This window comes from Phaseolus vulgaris, chromosome 7 (genome assembly GCF_051622355.1).
Source record: "Phaseolus vulgaris cultivar YP4 chromosome 7, ASM5162235v1, whole genome shotgun sequence".
In the NCBI taxonomy this organism is placed as follows: Eukaryota; Viridiplantae; Streptophyta; class Magnoliopsida; order Fabales; family Fabaceae; genus Phaseolus; species Phaseolus vulgaris.
In genome coordinates, this window is record NC_143504.1 from 5,062,017 (window position 1) to 5,075,630 (window position 13,614).

Genomic DNA, 13,614 nt, shown 5'->3' on the forward strand with positions numbered 1-13,614 from the left:
TCCATTAGAGATTTCCCTGCTCTAGTGGAGAAAGCAAAAGTAGTGGAGAGTTTGAAAAATAGTAGCAGACTTGCTAAGCCTCAAGTGGGAGGACCTTCTAAAAGCATGCCTAAATATGAAGATAGAAAGAAACCTTATTTCAAACCTCAATCTTATAGCAGTGGAAGACCCAGTTCTCAATCACCACCTAGTTTCAGATGTTTTAGATGCGGTGGGCCACATGTTGTTAGATTTTGCCCTCATCCAGTGTCAAATGTGACATGTGATAGATGTCACAGGTATGGTCATGCAACAAAAGACTGTCGTGTCCAATTGGGAGCTCCAAATTCTGGCGGAGTGCAGCAAGTACGACAAAATAGTAATCAAAAACCCAAAGCTGCTGGCAGAGTTTTTGCTATTAGTGGAGCTGAAGCTTCACAGTCTGATAGCCTTGTTAGAGGTATTTGTTCTATCCTTGGAACACAATTATCTGTATTGTTTGATTCTGGGGCAACCCATTCTTTTATATCTTTTGATTGTGCTAAGAAACTTAAGTTGCCAGTCCGAGAATTAGAATTTGAGTTGGTGGTATCTACACCAACAGAAGGTATTATAGTAACTTCTTCCATGTGTGCTGAGTGTCCAGTAATTATAGATGGGCAGAGATACAAGATCAACATGATTTGTATACCTCTAAAAGATTTGGAGGTTATATTGGGAATGGATTGGTTGTCTGCTAATCATATCCTTATAGATTGTGGTCGGAAGAAGTTAATTTTCCCTAAATTAGAAGGAATGCAGGTTATCTCAGCTCATCAGTTTGAGAGAGAGATACAAGAAGGTGCAGAATGTTTTATGCTCTTGGCTTGTTCTATAGTTACTGATAAAGTACAAAAAGATATGTTTGTAGTTCAGGAGTTTATGGATGTATTTCCTGATGAGATTCCTGGACTTCCACCTAAAAGAGAGATAGAGTTTGCAATAGACTTGATTCCCGGAGCAGGCCCTGTGTCAATTTCTCCATATCGGATGGCACCAGCGGAGTTAGCTGAATTGAAGAAACAACTAGAAGACTTATTGGAGAAGCAATTCATTCGACCTAGTGTTTCTCCATGGGGAGCTCCAGTGCTATTAGTGAAGAAGAAAGATGGTTCGTCACGTCTATGCATAGATTACAGGCAATTAAACAAGTTAACAATAAAGAATAAATATCCTCTTCCTAGAATTGATGACTTGATGGATCAGTTGCATGGGGCAGTTGTCTTTTCTAAGATAGATTTGCGCTCAGGTTATCACCAAATTTCAGTGAAAGCGGAAGATGTTCAGAAGACTGCTTTTAGATCAAGGTATGGTCACTATGAATTTCTGGTTATGCCATTTGGGGTGACTAATGCTCCCGCTATTTTCATGGATTATATGAATCGGATATTCAGACATTTTCTTGATAAGTTTGTGGTAGTGTTCATAGATGATATCTTGATCTATTCTCGTACAAGGGAAGAACATGCAGAACATCTTAGAATCGTCCTGGACATTTTGAGAGAAAAACAGTTATATGCTAAACTTTCAAAATGTGACTTCTGGATGTCAGAAATACAATTTTTAGGACATGTCATCTCTGCACAGGGAATATCAGTAGATCCTTCTAAAGTGGAGGTTGTACTTCAGTGGGAACGTCCTAAAAAAGTTACTGAAATTAGAAGCTTTGTCGGGTTAGCAGGATATTATAGGAGATTTATAAAAGGTTTTTCTAAAATAGTGGCTCCTTTGACCCAATTGACTAGAAAGGATCATCCTTTTGCATGGACTGAACAATGTGAGAAAAGCTTTGAAGAGTTGAAAAGAAGGTTGACTAATGCTCCTATATTGACAATCCTTGATACCAATCAGTCTTTTGAAGTTTTCTGTGATGCTTCCTATCAGGGATTGGGTTGTGTTCTAATGCAGAATAAGAAAGTTGTTGCCTACGCTTCTCGTCAGTTAAAGGTGCATGAAAGAAATTATCCAACTCATGATTTAGAATTGGCAGCAGTTGTCTTTGCTTTAAAAATATGGAGACATTTTCTTTACGGAGTTAGTTTTAATGTGTTCAGTGATCATAAAAGCTTGAAGTATTTGTTTGATCAGAAGGAGTTAAATATGAGGCAGAGGAGATGGATTGAATTTTTAAAAGACTATGATTTCCAGCTAATATACCATCCTGGGAAGGCAAATGTTGTTGCAGATGCGTTGAGTCGTAAAAAGATACAAATGTCTTCGCTTATGATTAGAGAGTTAGCATTGATTGAAGATTTCAGGAGTATGAATTTGAAGGTTTCCATGTCTTCAAATTGCATTAGTTGTAATACACTTGTTATAACTAATGAATTTCTGGAGAAGGTGAAGGAGAAGCAGTTGGAAGATTCAAAATTGAAGAACTTCATGGGCTTATTAAATACTGACAAAGCTAAAGACTTCTCTTTAGGAGTGGATGGTATTTTGAGATTCAAAAATAGAATATGTATACCAGAGGATAATGAACTAAAGCAAACAGTGTTATCTGAAGGTCATAAAAGCAAACTCAGTTTACATCCAGGAATGACCAAGATGTATCAAGATCTCAAGAAGTCTTATTGGTGGCATGGCATGAAGAATGATGTAGCTAAGTTTGTAGCTGGTTGTTTGACTTGTTAGAAATCAAAGATTGAACATCAACGACCTGGAGGCATGTTAACTCAGTTAGACATTCCAGTGTGGAAGTGGGACAGTATCTCAATGGATTTTGTTACCCACTTACCACGTACTTTGCGGAAGCATGACTCTGTTTGGGTCATAGTGGACAGGCTAACAAAGACGGCACACTTCCTACCTATAGACTTGAGAATCTCTATGCGGAAGTTGGCCCAGATTTACATAGATGAAATAGTCAGATTGCATGGTGTACCCTCCAGCATAGTTTCAGATAGAGATCCTAGATTCACCTCCAGATTCTGGCAAACACTTCAAGAAGCTTTGGGGACTAAACTCAGACTTAGTTTAGCATACCATCCTCAAACTGATGGACAATCAGAGAGAACTATCCAGTCCTTAGAAGATTTGCTTAGGACTTGTGTGTTAGATCATTTGGGCAGTTGGGATGAAATTCTACCATTGGTAGAGTTCACTTACAATAACAGTTACCAAGCTAGCATAGGAATGGCTCCTTTCGAGGCATTGTACGGAAGAAAGTGTAGGACACCTCTGTGCTGGTTTCAGGATGGTGAGAGTGTGTTAATTGGACCAGAATTAATACAACAAACCAATGAGAAAGTCAAAATGATTCAGGAAAGATTGAAAACATCTCTCAGCAGGCAAAAATCTTATGCAGATCAAAGAAGAAGACCTTTAGAATTCTCTGCGGGTGAGCATGTCTTTTTGAGAGTTACACCGTTCACTGGTGTAGGAAGAGCACTCAAATCCAAGAAATTGACTCCTAAGTTCATAGGACCTTATCAAATTCTCAGGAGAATAGGCCCTGTGGCTTATGAAATTGCTTTGCCTCCTTCTTTAGCTAACATTCACAATATTTTCCATGTATCCCAGCTAAGAAAGTATGTACCTGATCCTAGCCACATTCTAGAGTCTGATTCCATCCAGGTCAAAGAAAATTTGTCGTTTGAAGTGAAGCCAATCAGAATTTTAGATTCACAAGTGAAACAACTTCGTGGAAGGAGTATTCCCATGGTGAAAGTATTGTGGGATCTCACCTCTGGAGATTCCACTTGGGAAATTGAAGAAGTGATACGAGAATCATACCCTAATCTCTTTCTTGGTAAGTTCATTTTCGAGGACGAAAATTTTTGTAGTTGGAGATAATGTAACAGCGCTTTTTTTTAGAAAAAGCTACAGACCCCCTCCCCCCATGCCATTTTCTCTTCTCTCTCTCTCTCTCTCTCTCTCTCTCTCTCCAATTCTCTTCTCTCTCTCTCTTAATTTCTCTCCCAAACTTCATCTATTTTAGAATCTGATCATACCACGCTGTAGCAGAGGAGTTAAGGAACATTTCTACCCGATCAGATTTTCAAACAGAGTAAGTTCATTTTTACTCTAAATATCCTTTGTTCTCTGTTTTTCCTTAGGATTTAGTCATCAATCTTGGTGGGGTCAGTTGAGAAGTTTAATCCTCTCAACTTATTATATTATATACTGAAATTTTGTTCTGTTTGGATAATTTGCATTAGGCCCGTAAATCTTGAAGCTTATCCAAACGGCGGGGAATAAAATTCTAAAAGTTGCTTGGAAAGCAAGCAATTGAGGTAAGGGAAGCTAAATTTAATTTTTAATAGCACCCTAGGATAGAAGATCTGAATGCGGAAGGGACGTGGTCCCAATATTCAATTTTTCTTGCAGGCATGTTGTGTGTTATATATATTGGGTTGTTTGTTTATATGTTATTTAAATTTGTAAAAATATTATATTTTGATGGTTTAGTATTTAAGTATTGTTTTTTTATTTTAATTACGTTTTTGAATGTTGTGGATCGTGTTTGGAATGATATTGTATTGACGGAATGGTATGGAATTGAATTCATACATTTGGGATAATGTATGGACTGATGTTGGCTGTGTATTAAGTATTGATGCCTATGTGGTAACAGAGATCTCCGAGTTTCACTGATGATCTAAGTCACATAGACTAAGATATCAGGTGGTGAGAAGCTGATGGGGGAGTTCATGCACACCGTGACATATGAGATGCACGGCTTGGGTTGTATTGAACTTACCCTGATCCTTTCTGTTGGATTCGCTGGTAATCTTTGGATCAGGTGTTAGTCTCTGGTAGGACTTACTTAATACGGGTCTTCCGGAAGACGTTGTTTGTTGAATATCTTGGATGTGTAGATCCATGTGAGATCTATGTGATTGTTTTAATGTTAAGATTTGAAGAAAGTTGAATAATTTGAGAAATTGATCATGTAATTTGGTTTTCTCTTTTGATTTAATTGTGTATATTATAAAATTCTATTTTCACTAGCTTACCCTTGCTTTTCTTGTTGTGTTTGAACTGCAATGACTGTACTATGTACACGAGCAGATGACCATACAGGTGCAGGAGAACCTTAGAGGTTACAGAGTTTTATTTTGAGCTGTGGATATGTAAATATTTGTATTTCTATAAATCCTAATCATGTATTAGGAATATTTTGAAAAACTGTAAGCTTGTATAGAATTATGTAGAACCGGTATTGTAATAATTATAAGTAAATTATGGGGTTTTACAGCTATGGTACTCCAGCCTGATGGCAAAGACCTCATTTAGATGATTAGATGTATGTCCTTGTTTAAGAGTGTGATCTCTTTGGTGGGTTGATGTAACTGTACTTGTTGAGTTTCTATATCTTGTATATCTTGATCTGTAGTGCAATGTTTGTTGGATCCTTAGTTGGTAGGGTGCTAGAAAACTTGTTTTTGGGGTTTTGTATAAGGGTTGAGACACTCTGAAGTGTCTCATTTTATTTTATTTATTTTTTGTTGATAAAAAAAAACATTTTACATAAATGATGATATATTCTGATATCATTAATACAGTTTTACATTGTTTATGAATTAAAATTAAAGATAATTTATATATATATATATATATATATATATATTTAACATACTAAAATATATTTTAAGAATAAAATTGTAACTGGAATTATATTTTAAATACTTGACTCTATCTAATGCAATGTTGGGAAACATATTTTCTTTTATTCCATTATATTTAGTCTGTTTGTTCCTTATACCATTAAGTAACATTTGAAAGAGTTTAATGAGAAGTTTATCACTTCAATATATTTATGATATTTTATTTATTTTTTTAACAAATTTCATAGTCAACATTTTGACACGCGTCTTTACACGATTAACATTCATTAATACATAATCAGTTAATCACCGAAAACACTATATATATATATAGCGAAACCAAACATGAATCTGATCCTTTGTTAAAGATAGATACATAAATGTGTTGAAGTATTAGGCTTTAAAACGAACACAAAATAAAAGGTTTCCCGAGGCGTGAGTAATCACTGTCCGTAAGGACTTATCCGCGATGTATTGCGTAAGTCCCCCAGAATACAACAGGAACTTCTCGGATATTTCCGAGGATCAGAACTAGCAAGTTACTTTTTAAAAGAGTAATACCCAATGGAACCCAATATAAAACTTAAAAATATAATAAAGTAAGTGAGGAGAGAGAAAGTGGAAAAAGAGAGAAGAAAAGAAGCTTCACGGTGGGTGAAGAAGATGAAGAGAGTGAATGAGAGAGATGTGCATTTGGAGAGGATGGAACCCCTCTTTATATAGGGATAGGAAGCAAAGATATTTTCCATCTCCATAGCTGATTTCAATTTGCTGTTGCACCTAATTTATTTTCTTGTTGCACTCATAACAGCATTTGACATCTTCAATCAACTTCCTCCAAAATCTTCCGCAACTCTAGGCACGTGGGTTCACAATTGTTTTTAAGATATTTTGCAATATCTACTTCGTTTTACAACAATCCCCCACATATTGCAAAGGATAAAGATAAAGAAAAAAAATAAATAAATAAATTTTGGGTTCATCTAAGATGTAATGCATCAGATCTGGTATAGCAAGCTATATGAACCAGTCTTAGATTGATGAACGTAACACATAGTGTAGTTGGTATAGCAAGCTATATGAACCAAGACACTTAGTATGTGTTAGAGGTTTATAAATCACAATACACCCTCACATTACTTGCTGTTATCGCTGTGTTGCGCTACTAGACCATGCGCGTGCCCGGTATTCATGAGTGCTATAGAGATCTTGCCAAGATCTCATGCAAGCGGCCCCACTTGACACTCATATAGGTGATTTCATCAAGTGTATACTGCAAATTATACACCACCCATAAGGGATATGAAAATCATTAAAACTTTGTAAATCGTTAAAACTCTTTTACCTCTGAATTTTAACCACAGTTTACCCTCTCGATAATGCAGTATCTAGCACTTTCACACACACCATAGGAATGGACAAAATTGATTTAAAATCAATATTAGTGCTAGCATAACTAACAAGTGACTTGTTTTTACCCATATGAACCTTATTCATGGGATCTCCAATCACAAAGGTTGGGTTTCCATCACTTGTTTGTTTGCAAGTGGCTTAAGTCCCATTCCCCTCGATGTTTCTAAAATCATTTTTCTCCCTAGGGGTTTTGTCAGAGGATCTGCCAGATTCCGTTCTGACTTGACATAGTCAATAGAAATCGTTCCACTCTTTAACAGCTGTTTCACCAAATTGTGTCTCAATTGTATATGTCTATTCTTTCCATTATAGCTTTTATTTTTAGCTATAGCTATTGCCGATTGGCAATCACAATGCATTGATACAGATGGGGTTGGTTTCATTCCTAAAGGAATGTTTGCTAAGAAGTTTTTCAACCACTCAGCTTCACTACCAACCATTTCTAGAGCAATAAACTCAGATTCCATTGTTGATCTTGCGATAATAGTTTGCCTGGCTGATCTCCATGTAACTGCACCACCCCCAAGTGTAAATACATAACCACTAGTGGATTTTGTCTCATCTGAATCAGAGATCCAGTTAGCATCACTGTACCCTTCTAGCACAGCGGGAAATCCACTATATTCAATGGCATAATCCATTGTACCTCTCAAGTATTTCATGAGTCTCGCAAGTGCTTCCCAATGATCCTGACTAGGACATTGAGTGTATCTACTCAATCTACCTACTGCATAAGCAATATCTGGTCTAGAAAAGCTCATTAAATGCAATAAGCTCCCAATTATCTGGGCATACTGAGTTTGAGAAATAAATTCTCTTCTGTTCTTCTTTAATTTAGAGTTAGCATCATAAGGGGTACTCACTGACTTAAAGTCATAGTAACCAAACTTCTTTAGAAGTTTCTCAGTGTATTTTTCTTGGGATAGTAATATACTATCTCCCTTCCTTATGATTTTAACTCCTAGAATCACACTTGCTTCACCCATGTCTTTCATCTCAAACTTAGATCCAAGAAACAAATTTGTTTTAAAAACTATATCATTGCATGTACCAAAAATTAGCATGTCATCCACATACAAACATATAATGACATATTCACCATTCTCAGATCTAGAATACACACATTTATCAGCATCATTGGTAGAAAAACCTTCACAAAGTAAAACATTATCAAGTTTTTCATGCCATTGTTTTGGTGCTTGTTTCAAACCATACAAAGATTTTAAAAGTTTGCATACTTTTTCCTTTTGACCTAGGACTACACAACCTTCAGGTTGAGTCATATAAATTTCCTCTTCTAATTCACCATTCAGAAAAGCTGTTTTAACATCCATTTGGTGAATTACTAACTTATGGATAGATGCTAAGGCTAGCAATACACGAATAGAGGAAATCCTAGTAACAGGTGCAAAAGTATCAAAGTAATCTATGTTATGTTTTTGAGTAAACCCTTTAGCAACTAATCTTGCCTTATATTTCTCTATGGATCCATCAGGATGATACTTCTTCTTAAAGATCCACTTACAACCAATGGGTTTTGCTCCTTTAGGCAGATCTACTAAGGTCCACGTATTATTTTTCTTAATTGATTCAAGCTCTGTTTTAATGGCCTTATCCCAATGTTTAGCATCAGGAGCACTAGTAGCTTCTACAAAACTTATTGGATCATTCTCAACTAGATAAGTATAAAAGTCATTTCCAAAAGATGTTTCCTTTCTCTGTCTTTTACTTCTTCTAACATCCTCACTCAAGGTATCACTAACACTATCTATAGGTTGTTCAGATGTACCACTACTCTTTAGCGGAAAGATGTGTTCAAAGAACTCAGCGTTTTTTGTCTCTACTATAGTGTTGCGTTCAATTATGTCATTATTAAGAACTAGAAACCTATAGGCAGCACTATGTTCTGCATATCCTAAGAACATACAATCAGATGTTTTAGAGCCTATTTTCCTTTTCTTAGGATCAGGTAACATCACTTTAGCCAAACTCCCCCACACTCTTAGGTATTTCAAATTAGGTTGATAACCTTTCCACAACTCATAGGGTGTTTTACCAGTTTTCCTATGTGGTATCCTATTTTGTAAAAAACACGCAGTAAGCATAGATTCACCCCATAAATTATCAGGAGCATTAGAACTAATAAGCATGGCATTCATCATTTCTTTAAGAGTCCTATTTTTCCTTTCAGCTACTCCATTAGACTCAGGTGAATATGGTGGGGTTACTTCATGAATAATACCTTTTTTTACACAATAGTCATTAAATAAAACATATTCACCACCTCTATCTGATCTAATTCTCTTAATTAAGTTGATTTTCTACTTCCGCTTTATAAGTTAAAAACATATCAAAGGCTTCATCCTTATGTTTAATTAAATACACTTTGGTGTATCTAGAAAAATCATCTATAAAGGTTACAAAATAATTTTTACCACCTCTAGACATGGTTTGTTTTAAATCAGCAAGGTCGGTATGAATTAAACCAAGAATTTCAGTTTGACGTTCTACAGAATGACATGTTTTCTTCGTTATTTTAGATTCTACGCATACATCACATTTTCTACTTTGTTTGTCATGCATGTTGATTAATCCTAGTCGTTGCAATTTTATAACATACGAAGAATTCACATGTCCTAATCTAGCATGCCATATATCATACGAGTCAACTATATAAGCAGAAGATTTAGATTCATTCATAATTTCAGAAATGTTTAATACAAAAAGGCCTTGATCACAATATCCCTTTCCCACAAAAACATTGTTTTTTGTCATAACAATCTTGTCAGATTCAAATGACACTTTAACCCCAACTTTGCTTAGTAATGCCACAGAGACCAAATTAACTCTAATTGATGGCACATGTAGCACATCATTCAAAGCTAGAGTTTTACCAGATGTGAGCTTCAGAAGAACTTTTCCTTTTCCTAGGACAGGAGTTGTCCTGGAGTCACCGAGATATACTTGTTCTTCTCCATCCCCCACACTTGTGTAGGAGGTGAACACATTTCTGTTTGCACAGATGTGTCTGGTAGCCCCAGAGTCTACCACCCATTTGCTCACATTTGTCACAAGGTTTACTTGTGAAACGACTGCCACAATAGTATCTTCCCCTTCGGCTAGATTTGCCTTAGGAGGATAGTCGTTTTTAGCCCTATGTCTGCACTGAGGTGCATGATGGCCTGGCTTTCCACAGACAAAGCAATTACCTTTTTTCTTGAAAGTGGGGTTAGTTCCACTGGGACGAGAGAATTTGTTATTAGGTTTCTTTTTGTGATCAAATTTTTTCTCGTACCTTTTTGGAGCTGGTTTGTCTTCTATCACGTTTGCTTTGGCAGACAAAGCTTTGACCTTTGCAGCAGCGCACTCCTTCCTGTTTGTGTCTTCAATTATGATGTGGGTGATCAAATCTGATAGAGACATCTGTTTCTGTCTGTGCTTCAGTTGTTGTTTGTAATCCGTCCAAGACTGCGGAAGCTTTTCGATCAAGAGTTCGGACACGAATTCATCTGGCAATTTTATGCTTTCAGTTTTGATATCTTCAATCAGCTTGTGATATTCGTTTATTTGGATTTTGATGTCTTTGCCTTCGATCATCTCCCAGCGGTAGTATTTTGCAATTACGAACCTTTGTCTGACGATGTCTTCGGCAGTATATTTGAGGATAAGAGAATCCCAAATATCTTTCGCATTCTTATAAGAAGCATAAACATCGAACAGATCGTTAGATAACACTGAGTAAAGTGTGACGACATACCTTATTCGCATGGATCCAGTCGTCAACTTGTTTCGCAGCCGTGGTTGAGTCGGGTTTGGCAGTTGTAAGTGCATGAGCAACTCCGTACATGTCCAATAGGGTGGACACGCGTTCTTGCCAACGTCGGAAGTTCTGACCGGTGAAGACTTCAATTTTGGAGACGTCCGGAAAAGGTTTCGCAAAAATGGTTTGCGTTGCGGAAACAACATTTGATGTTTCCGGAGCAGTGTTGTCGTTGTTGTTCGGATTTTCAGCCATAAGTCCTTACGATTGTTGAAGTATCAGGCTTTAAAACGAACACAAAATAAAAGGTTTCCCGAGGCGTGAGTAATCACTGTCCGTAAGGACTTATCCGCGGTGTATTGCGTAAGTCCCCCAGGATACAACAGGAACTTCTCGGATATTTCCGAGGATCAGAACTAGCAAGTTACTCTTTAAAAGAGTAATACCCAATGGAACCCAATATAAAACTTAAAAATATAATAAAGTAAGTGAGGAGAGAGAAAGTGGAAAAAGAGAGAAGAAAAGAAGCTTCACGGTGGGTGAAGAAGATGAAGAGAGTGAATGAGAGAGATGTGCATTTGGAGAGGATGGAACCCCTCTTTATATAGGGATAGGAAGCAAAGATATTTTCCATCTCCATAGCTGATTTCAATTTGCTGTTGCACCTAATTTATTTTCTTGTTGCACTCATAACAGCATTTGACATCTTCAATCAACTTCCTCCAAAATCTTCCGTAACTCTAGACACGTGGGTTCACAATATCTTTACAACATTTGAAAGAGTTTAATGAGAAGTTTATCACTTCAATATATTTATGATATTTTATTTATTTTTTTAACAAATTTCATAGTCAACATTTTGACACGCGTCTTTACACTATTAACATTCATTAATACATAATCAGTTAATCACCGAAAACACTATATATATATATAGCGAAACCAATCATGAATCTGATCCTTTGTTAAGGATAGATACATAAATGTTCCCATAAGTGTTGGAATTACAGTCTGGATCCACGTGGTCTTAAGTTGTATGGACCTTGAAAATAGTTTAATAATGACATGTGAATGTGAAGAGTGTTGTTTGTAGAATACATTCACTATAACATCGATAAATAATGCTTTAAGAGGTTTGATTCTTTAAAGTCGAAGCAGATAAGGTTTTTGGGTAAGAATAGGTACTCGATTCTCGTGCTGTAGTACCATTTGGACTACATAAAGTAGTACTCATGTCCAGCATGTTTAATGCTTCATAATTTAACAGCCAACACGTGGCACCTTCGTTCACTTATGATCTTACCATTAATTTATGGCAGGAATTTTACTTTGGACAGAAGGAGAAAAGTCAAAGAATCATTATTTAAATTTAGTTTTTATCGTCATGACTCTTGAGAAACTCAAAGTTGTAAATCTCATATAATATAAGGGCATATCATATCATAACTCCTTCAGGATATGATCCAAAATTTAACAATACAAATCATCAAGACTAAGACGTGTAAACTCAACCAGACCAGGACCGTTGGGATGAATTTTGAGGCTAAGATTTTTTTTAAAAATATTTTTTAATAAATTCAAACACGACAACTTAAAATTAAATTCTATTTTCGTTCAACGACATCCTAGTATGAGTCATAAATTTAAATTACAGTATTATTATTATTATTATGAAAAAATAATTGTAATTTTATGAATTAAAAATAACTTATAGTACTTATCATCAATCCTATAATTGGAAATATATGAAACATAATAAATGTTTTGACTAAATTTTAAGGTCCCATTTTTTTTCTCAAGATTTATAACCATAATTATTTTCGTAATTATTTATTGATCACAGTTATTAATATATTTTTTTTGTAAAGAGGGTCTAAGTGAGTTGTTTTACTCTGTATTTAATTCTTACTATAAAAAAATAAGGATTTATTTTCTTAGTGGCCTTGTTGTACACGCAGCCTTTAACTTAATTCTTTATTGTGTTTGGGATTTCATGCATTTTGTTTAACTAAACCACCTGTGAGAAAAATCATTTGAACAAAGAGACACTCCCTCACATAAACTTTTTAGTCATCTGTATCACACGTGTAAGAATTTGTTTTAGTTAGAATTAGTCACTTATTCGCTACTTGAAATAATCTATGAATTTGGAACTTACGTATTTTTTACGATCTTAAATGAGAACACCCCCGTATATTTTTGATTCGTATAATTGCTTTTATATTAATTTTTCCATGAAAAAGACTTCTCAAATAATAGTATCTGACATTTTTTTGAAGTTAAACGTCATGAACAACTCATTAATGGTCATTTTCAATATTTCTTTGTAACGTTATTTTTTTGTCAAACTCAATTAAGTTATTTGGTGACATTTTACTTTTGTCTTATTTAATATTTCAATCCTTATTTTGTATATTAAGTTGTTTACACATTGTTTTATTTTCTTAAAGTATTTACCTGAGGATTTTGCCAAATACATTCGTAGAGTCAGATTAAAAAAAAATGTTCTTCATGGGCTTATTAAAGATGTTCAATGTAAGGTTTCATAGAAACCTTTACCTGCAAAAAGTGTGAAGATTGGACATGACTGGAAGAACTTCTGTCAAGTACATTCTTTTTTGGAAGACGATAAAATAATATTTGAGTGTTCAAACAAACCCTCATCGCACATTAGAGTTCTTTTAATTATGCGTTGTTATTATAAAAGCAATGAGGCTAATTGTTTCCATGTGCGAGAAACTTGAACAATTTATGTTTTTGTTAAATTAGGGTTATAAATTTGGGTGTTTACTTTTATTTTTATGTTTTTGGATTCAGATATTTATGTTTTTGGATGTTTAGTTTTATGTTTATATTTAGGACTCTGGATATTTA

The 13,614-nt window shown here is 35.3% G+C and overlaps 1 long non-coding RNA gene across 1 annotated transcript; it reads left to right on the forward strand.

The window, feature by feature from the left end:
• The first annotated feature begins 3,918 nt into the window (after positions 1 to 3,918).
• On the forward strand, positions 3,919 to 5,202 carry LOC150025748 (uncharacterized). Its single transcript, XR_016522901.1, has 3 exons — positions 3,919 to 4,027; positions 4,179 to 4,253; positions 5,032 to 5,202. It is a non-coding gene; the product is annotated as an uncharacterized LOC150025748 (long non-coding RNA).
• Positions 5,203 to 13,614: the final 8,412 nt, after the last annotated feature.